This window comes from Phyllobates terribilis, unplaced genomic scaffold (assembly GCF_046119375.1).
Source record: "Phyllobates terribilis strain yellow unplaced genomic scaffold, ASM4611937v1 Scaffold_116__1_contigs__length_5312468, whole genome shotgun sequence".
Classification (NCBI taxonomy): Eukaryota; Metazoa; Chordata; class Amphibia; order Anura; family Dendrobatidae; genus Phyllobates; species Phyllobates terribilis.
In genome coordinates, this window is record NW_027362876.1 from 4583982 (window position 1) to 4593504 (window position 9523).

A 9523-nucleotide genomic window follows, 5' to 3' on the forward strand; every position below is an offset into this window, starting at 1 on the left:
GACAGGCCTGCTTCGCCTCTTGTCTCTGGCTGGTGGCTCTCCTACTGCCACACTTCCTCTTAGGTGCAATCAACTTTCTGTCCCTGCTCCACTCTGGGACACGTCTCAGTGCTGAGACAGGCCATCCAGTTCTCTCTAACCCTGCCCCCAGTACCAGCTTTTATAGGGGCAGCCTGCTCCCCCTACTGGCCTGAGACAGGAGGCATTGCATGCTAATGTTCCCCTGACTAGAGAACCTCCCCCTTGCTCTCAGACACAGCTTTAATTACACTTGTGGCATCCAGGCCAGGGTGACACATTCCCCCCTAGTGAAATTTAGTACTCCGGGACTAAACAATAAACAAGGACAATATGCATAACCATAAAACAATAACAGAGAGACGACGCACAGATTGAGTTCTTAAGGTCACAGTGTGGCCTGTGACCGGGTGTCCATATCACCAGAACAAAGGGAGCCTTAACCAGGTGGGGTCTGTCCTACCCCAAGTCCTTTACAGTCTTAGTTCATTCCTGGGTTAGGCTCTGAACGCAGTCCATACAAGGTCCCGGTTATAAAAAGTCCATAACCTTTGAGTCCTTACGGTAGCTGCAAGAAACTGAAACACAGAATTACCAAACATGCATGTAACTTGGCAAACAATTCAACATTTGGCAACAGGGTTATTTACAATCTTAGTACACTCTATATCTTCCAGCGAGCGGGTATCTGTCCCTTTGTGCTCCTGGTTGACCTACGTAGCCCACTGTCTGGTGGTGGACCAACCTGGCTTTTCCCACTAGCGTTAGGGGTACAGCTACCAGCTGGGTGTACAGGTAGGGCAGGCAGCTGTCTGCGGGTTCTTTGGCTTACCGCAGGCATGGCAGGCTCACTGTCAGCAGAGGGTTGACTCTCCTGGGCTGCTGGTACAGGCTCTTCTGCCTCTGGAACCGCTTGCTCCTCTTCACCTTCGAGCTCTGGTGTTGGTTGTTGCTGTGCCGGTTGCAGGAAATGCAGGACGGGTACCACTATGGCATCATTTATGCGAGTCCAGGACTGAGGGAACTCTCCGAGAACGGTGCTGATCTTTTCTTCCTTGTCCTCTGCGGGTTCAAGGTCACTCTGATCCTCTTCTGCACTACGGAGTTGCTCGGGGCATCTTTTGAGGTGGTCTCTGGAGACGACACTAGTGGTTTCTCCTCCATCCTTGGTGATTACGCACACCTTTGGGTTGTCGTGGTCAGACTGCAGTACGGTGTAGGGTTCCCTTTCCCACTGGTCGTCCAACTTATGTAGCCTTCTTTTTCGCTTTAGGACTTGCTCACCAGGTTCTAGGGGACCAGCAGGGGCGTGTTGATTGAAGAGTCTTTCTTGCTTCTCTCTCATCTGGGCCAGGCTCTTCTCCACACTCTCCTGTACCTTCTTGTACTGCAGTTGCCTTTCCGCATCCCAGTCCGCATGTGAGGAGGTGTCCTCAGGTATTAGGACTCCCATCTCCAGGTCTACGGGCAGCTTACCCGGTCTGGCTCGCATCAGGTAAGCCGGGGTGCAGTTTGTAGCATTCACCGGGATATTGTTGTATAGGTCTATCAGGTCCGGCAGTTTTTCTGGCCACAGGCTGCGTTCCTCCAGGGGCAACGTCTTCAGGAGATCAATGACTATATTGTTCATCTTCTCACACATCCCGTTGGTTTGTGGATGGTAAGGCGTTGTCCGAATTTTCTTACAGCCATGGAGGTTGCAGAACTCCTGGAAGATTTCAGCCTCGAACGCTGGACCCTGGTCTGTCAGGACCTGTTCCGGATACCCGTGTGGACCGCAGAAATATTGCTGGAAGGCTCTGGCCGCTGTTTGGGCTGTCAAGTCCTTTACCGGGACCACCACTAGAAAACGGGAATAGTGGTCCACGATTGTCAGGGCATAGATGTATCCTGACCGGCTTGGAGCCAATTTGACGTGGTCCAGAGCTGCCAGCTCAAGAGGCTGCGTGGTGACGATGGGCCTCAAGGGTGTCTTCTGGCTGGTGCGGTCCTTCCTCCTTAGGTGACAAGGGCCACAGTCTCTGCACCATTTTTCTACAGCTCCTCTCATGCCGACCCAAAAGAACCTTCCTCTTAGTAGGAACTCCAGTTTCTTCCAACCGAAGTGTCCCGCTCTGTCATGGTAAGCCCCCAGGAGCATAGCTGCATCCCGCCTTGGGAGCACGACTTGCCAGATCAGCTCGTGCGTCCGGTGGTTGACAATCCTTCTGCACAACTTGACTTCGTAGAGGAACAGCTTGCTCTTCTCCTTCCATAGCTGCTTGGCTTCCTCTGGGGCATCTGGATCTAGGTGGGCGTCTTCCCGGGTCAGCAGATCTTTCACCAGGCGGACTGCAGGGTCACTATCTTGGGTCTCGGCCCAGCTGTGGTGAGGTAGGGGATTCATCATCACAGTTGTTAGATCCTCCTCCTTCATGCGGTGAGAGTGTTGAGCGGCTCCATACCGGTGAAACGTGGGGAGTTCTACCTCCTCCAGCTCTTTTGGGTCTTCGTCACCTTCAGGTAAGTGAGGCATTCTTGATAGGGCGTCCGCGTTGGCGTTGGTTTTGCCTGCCCGGTACTTGATCACGAAGTCATAGTTGGAGAGACGGGCCATCCACCGCTGTTCCAGGGCACCCAGTCTTGCATTGTCCAGGTGTGTCAACGGGTTGTTGTCTGTGTACACGGTGAACTTTGCGGAGGCCAGGTAATGCTTGAAGCGTTCCGTCACGGCCCACACCACCGCCAATAATTCTAGCTTGAAGGAGCTGTAATTCTCCGGGTTCCTCTCGGTGGGCTTCAGCCTCCGACTGGCGTATGCGATCACCCGTTCTCTGCCCTGTTGGTTTTGGGACAGTACGGCTCCCAGTCCCACATTACTGGCATCTGTGTGGAGAATGAAAGGCTGGCCGTAATCAGGGTAGGCCAGGATCTCATCCCCCGTGAGGGCCATCTTTAGCTGGCGGAAGGACTCCTCTTCCGGTTTATCCCACTTGAAGAGTGGCTTTTGACTTCGGGACTTAGACTGTCCGATCAGGAGGTCCTGCATAGGAGCTGCCATCTTAGTGAACCCGGGGATGAACCTTCGGTAGTAGCCTACCAACCCGAGAAACTGTCTCACCTCTTTGATGTTCGAGGGGCTTGGCCAGCTCTTGATTGCCGTGACCTTGTCAGGGTCGGGGGCCACTCCTTCCGCGCTTACCACGTGCCCTAGGTACTGGACCTTTGGTTTCAGCAGGTGACACTTCGATGGTTTCACCTTCAGGCCATAGCCTGCCAGGGCTTCGAACACCTCAGCCAGGTGCTTGAGATGGTCCTCGTAGGTCTTCGAATAGACAATCACGTCGTCCAGGTAAAGGAGGACCGTCTCGAAGTTTCGGTGCCCTAGACAGCATTCCATCAGCCGCTGGAAGGTCCCTGGTGCATTGCAGAGCCCGAAAGGCATACAGTTGAATTCGCTCAGTCCCATCGGGGTGGTGAAGGCGGTCTTCTCCTTGTCAGCCTCTGCCACAGGAACCTGCCAGTACCCGCTAGTAAGGTCCAAAGTAGAAAAGAAGTTAGCAGATTTTAGTGCGGCTAAAGACTCCTCTATTCTAGGCAGCGGATATGCGTCTTTGTGGGTGATACGGTTGATTTGTCTATAGTCCACGCACATTCTCATGGTGCCGTCTTTCTTTTTCACCAGAACCAAGGGGGCTGCCCAGGGGCTACAGCTATCTCTAATGACCCCAGCTTCTTTCATCTCTCTTAGCATGCCCTTGGCGTTCTGATAATGTGCAGGGGGTACAGGCCTGTGTCTCTCTTTTATTGGTGGGTGGCTCCCTGTGGGGATGTGGTGTTCTATCCCCTTTACTCTGCCGAAGTCTAGCGGGTGCTTACTAAAGACTCTCTCGTACTCCTGTACCACCCGGTAGACTCCTTGTTTTTGGTGCACGGGAGTGGAGTCAGCACCCACGTGGAGTTTCTGGCACCAGTCCTCCTTTTGTTTCTGGGAGCCATTACCCTCCGCCTGTGGAGATGGAGGCAAGGGTTCCACGGCCCTGATAGCTTTGTGTTCGACAACAAACAGTTTGGCGAGTGTAGCGTACCTGGGTAAGTGTACCTCCCTCTCCCCAATGTTGAGGATGCGGACGGGCACCCTCCCATGACGGACATCAACCACCCCCCGGGCTGTCAAAATGGTGGGCCTGCTGTCTGAGTACACGGGTTCTACCATGGCTTGGTAGTCTCTACCTCTCAACCCGATTGCAGTCCGACACCAGATCATCATTTCACTTTTGGGAGGCATGGAAATGGGGAATGGGTCACTCAGTCTTACACTACCGATCTCACCACCAGACAGTTCTACCTGCTGCCGTCTCATCAGGGCTTTTATCTCCTTGTTGAGGACTCTCTGTTGGCTGGAACTAGCATTCACCGCCACCTGTTGTAGAATTACAATTACCTCTGAAAGACAATTTTCAATTACGTTAGTACCCACAGTTATTTTAGGGTGACTTTCATGACGGTCAATGTCCACAATAATCACTCCCTGTGCCGGCAGTTCAACTTTACCAATTTTAATGGTCATCTCCTTGAACCCCATCTGCGGCACGGGTAAGCCATTACTGGCGATGATGCTCAAGTTACTGTCTGGATACCGTGTGATATCAGCATCAGTCCAATACTGCTTAAAAAGTACATAAGGGATTGTGGTTACTTGCGACCCAGTATCCAGCAAGGCGCTCATGGGGATACCGTCCAGCACCACGGGTAAAACCGGGCGCCCCCCAACGTACTTATCACGCCAATTATAAGGGCCTGGTGATCTTATGCCTGGGGGTCGGCCCTCTGCCCCAGGTTGGACCCGTTTAAATTACAGTACCTGGAAATGTGTCCGGGCTGGTTGCATCGACGGCAAATGGGCTGTCCATCCTCTGCGTAGCGGTCTGTGGGCCTCCCTCGGAACGACGGGATCCTCCTCTGTCGATGCCACGGGACATCCTCCGGACTTGAAGCCAGCTCGATGGGTCTTGATGGGTCCACTTGCAACGCCTGGACGGTCCTGGTCAATGCCGCGACGCTCCTGGTTAGCTCCTGGACTTGGTGGTGCAGGCCTTTCGACGGGGCTTGGTTCAGGGCCTGTGCATCAGCCTCCACGGAGTCCATAGAGGAGAGCGCCTTCTCCTGGTGGTAGGTGATAGCAGGGCGCCGGGGGTTTATAGCGCCACTGGTTGCAGATTCACGGAGCACCCTTATGGCCCTGTCCTTAAATTGGGCAAAGGTCAGGTCGGGGTTCTGAAAGAACATGAGGCGCAGTTGGGCCCTGTGGGCGCTAGACAGCAGACCTTCTATGAATTGTTCTGTTAGCAGCTTATCGGTTTCCTGCACACTGCCAGGGTCAGTTTGTTGAATAGCCCTCAAGGCTTCCTGCAGATTTAGAGCATAGTCTCTGATGCTGTCCTGTGCCCGCTGCTTACATCCATAGAACCTCATTTTAATCTCAGCGGAGGTACGTGTATCAAAGGTACCCCGCAGCCGGGCCAGAATATCCTTCACAGTCCTTTTCTCCTCAGTGGGCCATGATTTTACCTCCCTTTGGGCTGCGCCAGTTAACTGCCCTGTCAATATGCTGACCTTCTGCTCCTCTGTCAGGGGGTAAACCTGGAGCAAACTGTATAGCCTTTCCTTAAAGTCAGTTAGGGCATGGGGCTCCCCTGAGTACTTGGGCAACCAGGCCGCTCCAGGGATGTAGGGCAAGGAAAAGGGCATCACCGCTGCTGCAGCTGCGTTGGTGGTAGTGGGCGCCTCTGTGTCCGACATCTTCCTCCCCCCTAGTTAAGCGTGGCCTACCTTCCGACGATCCTTTTCTGTAGGCCGCGGCTCCGCTGCTGCTGCTATGGACGAGGACCTGGCGTCTTGTCCTGATGACGTCAGCGTCGCTCTCTCTCCCTTCCAGGACCTTGCGCAGCCTCGGTGCGGTTTTGACGTCCACGCCCCTCTTCTTCCCGCGCAGCGTCCTGAAGATGGCGTCCGATGGCGGTAAGCAGCCGCGGATGGCGGGAAGACGGCAGAAGACGGCGGGAAACGGTCCAAGATGGCGTCCGATGGCGGGAATCGGCTCCGGATGGCGGGAAACGACTCCGGACGGCGGGAAACTTCGCCACAGGTAAGTTACAAAAGTCTTTTTCAGGCACGCAGTACCCCGTGGTTGCGGGCACGAAATCCTGCCGACTACGCCAAAGCTGACTCGCCCCCTGGGCCGTGGGGCACTCGGATCCGGGCAATAGGGGGAACGATGGGAGTAGTAGTGGCAACCCGGTTCCGTGGCTCAGGGTGGTCAGGCCTGTGGTAGTCCGTTATGTGCTGATGTTTATGTCCGACTACGCCACTCGTGGATTGCGGTTATTAGGAACCGCCGCTGCATGCAGACCGCTGGGGCTGATGAGGTGTGCAGCTAGGGTAGTGTGACTCCCCACGGGAAGAGTGCGGCCCCAGGGCAGTATAGTGGATGGTGGGAGTGATGGTAGTGAGAGTCCCAGTGCTGGTAGTGCTGGAGGAGCAAGGAGCACACAGACAACAGGTTGCAGTCCAGGGTCTTTACTAGAACAGGTAAACTGACCCACAAACAGTCCCAGCTAGGAGGGGACCTGGATGTCTGAGAGCAACGGGGAAATTGGCCCTGGTCAGGGTGAGGGTGTAGGCCTACCGTGCTTTCTTCGCTCCTTCTGGCTATCTCCTCCTGATAGGGTAACAGCCCACGTTTCCGAGCTTTCCGTGTATTCTCGCCTGTATGGCCTGCGACGTGGGTTCCTTTCTGCTCCCAGCCTTGTATGGCTTTACTGGTCCCTTCGGTTGTGGCAGGGCCTCCAGGCTTCTTAGGCCAAGGAATATACAGTCCCTTGCGGACTGGTTCTCTGCTGGGGGATGTGGAATCCTTCCAGCCTCAGACACCAAAGTCTGGTAAAGTCAGTCTCTGATTTGCCAAGACAGGCCTGCTTCGCCTCTTGTCTCTGGCTGGTGGCTCTCCTACTGCCACACTTCCTCTTAGGTGCAATCAACTTTCTGTCCCTGTTCCACTCTGGGACACGTCTCAGTGCTGAGACAGGCCATCCAGTTCTCTCTAACCCTGCCCCCAGTACCAGCTTTTATAGGGGCAGCCTGCTCTCCCTACTGGCCTGAGACAGGAGGCATTGCATGCTAATGTTCCCCTGACTAGAGAACCTCCCCCTTGCTCTCAGACACAGCTTTAATTACACTTGTGGCATCCAGGCCAGGGTGACACAACAACTCCTCCTGGCAGGGGAGAAAGAAATGGTAAATGGCATGGCTAAAATTTGCCTCAACATCCGTCCCTCTTTCTATTCTACTTGTACACACACGGCTCCTCTCCGTACACCTCGTACACGCGCGGCTCCGCTCCGTACGCCTAGCACAAGCGCGGCTCCGCTCCGTACGCCTCGCACACGCGCTGCTCCGCTCCGTACGTCTCGTACACGAGCTGCTCCGCACGCCTCGTACACACAATTTTGGGCAAAGTAGCAGTGTGTGGTACTCATTGTATTAGGCTCATTGTATTAGGCTGCATCTAGCCTGGAAAATAATTTTGGGCATAGTAGCAGTGTGTGGTACTCATTGTATTAGGCCATCTATACCAAGCTCCACCAGCTTTGAAATTAATAATAATTTTTAGCTGCATCTAGCCCGGAAAATAATTTTGGGCATAGTAGCAGTGTGTGGTACTCATTGTATTAGGCCATCTATACCAAGCTACACCTGCTTTGAAATTAATAATAATTTTTAGCTGCATCTAGCCCGGAAAATAATTTTGAGCCTGTAGCAATGTGTGGTACTCATTCTATTAGGCCATCTATACCAAGCTCCACCACCTGTGTATGTAATAAAATTGTTTTACTGCTTCTAACCCAGCCAATCCTCTTGGGCTAGTACCACAGTTTGGCCACTCAGCTCTGCTCGGCTTCCATCCATCGTTTTTTGTGCAAACAACTACAGAGTCGTCAATTAGTTAACCACCAAAATGAGTGGCAAAAGGCCTGCTGCTGGTGGAAAGGGGAACAGGCGTGTTGGGAAGGAAAAAAAAGGTTGTGTCCGTGGGGTAGGATTTAAAGCAACAGTAACATCTGCAGAAGAAAGACCATCTTCCAGCCAAACTAAGATGTCTACTTCTTTTCGTGGACAATGTGATCCAATCCCTTTCTTACGGCCACGCCCATCGCTACAAATTCCAGATGAGGCACAAAAACAGCAGGTGCTTCAATGGATATCAAGTGCTCCTTTAAGTGGGCTCTCCTCCACCTCAACTTCAACATCACAAATACTCCAGTCCTCAGAGGTGTCACCCCAATCGCACTTGCTTCCTCACAGCTCCCAAGTCTCCAGCTGCCCATCTGAGTATGGGGTAGCACAGATGGTTGAGTCTGCAGAGCGGTTTACTCATACTATAGCCTGGGAATCAGAGGTCTGCTCCAGAGCTTCTGTGAATCCAGACGAGGAATAGATCTGCATTGATGCCCAGAATCTTTATGAGTCAGGTCCAGGCCCAGATGAAGAAGGTTCTGAGCATAATGTAGACCCTTGTTCCCAAACTGTAACTCCTGTTGGTGGAGACAATGATGAAGACAATGATGAGACTCAAATACCTGATTGGAGTGACAACTTGTGTTTTCGGTCAGGGCAGGAAGAGGTTGCCTCTGAGGATGACGGGTGTGAGAACACACAGGGTGATGATGATGAGGTTGGAGATTCCACTTACTGTCAACCCACAGTCAGCCAGTCAATGAGGTCAGCAGAGGAGGTGGAGGAGGATGCTAGTGGTGACGAGGTTAGGTTGCGCCTTCCTGGACAGAGACGTAGTACTGGAAGCACGTCAACAACTGCATCCTCAAACACAACTGTGCCTCTGACCACAAGTCGTGGTGGCTCTTCAGGTCACATGGGCTCTAAGCCTTGCATAGCCTGGGCATTTTTTCAGATCGATAAGGATGACCCAACTCGTGTTATCTGTAACATTTGTCACCAAAAGCTAAGTAGAGGCCAAAAAATCCATAGTTTGAGTACTTCATGCATGAACCGTCACATGGATATGAAGCATAAGTTGCAGTGGGAAGCTCACTGTGCTACAATGCGGCCTAGCCGGCCGGGCCAACCACCGTCTGCCCCATCTTGTGCATCCGCGGCCTCTTCATCCTCCTGTGATTGGGGGGACAGCAGTCACACATGTTTTTGGATGCAGACCTGCCATCTCTTTACCCGCAACAGCGCCAGTGTGATTGGCAGGTCATCATTTCATTTTGAATTGAAACACCAGCTGGTGTTGAGCGCTCTCCGACATCGAGAGCACCACCTTTGGACCAAGGCAACCTAACTTTTCCGCCTGCATCTTCCTCACAGACCGGCAGTTTGCCGGGGACACCCTACTCAACCCCGTCTAAGCACAACAGCCAGCCCTCGGTCCCTCAGATGTGGACAAGTAAAGGACCATTTCCTCCTAGCCATGAGAAAGCTAAGAGGTTGAATTTCACCATCT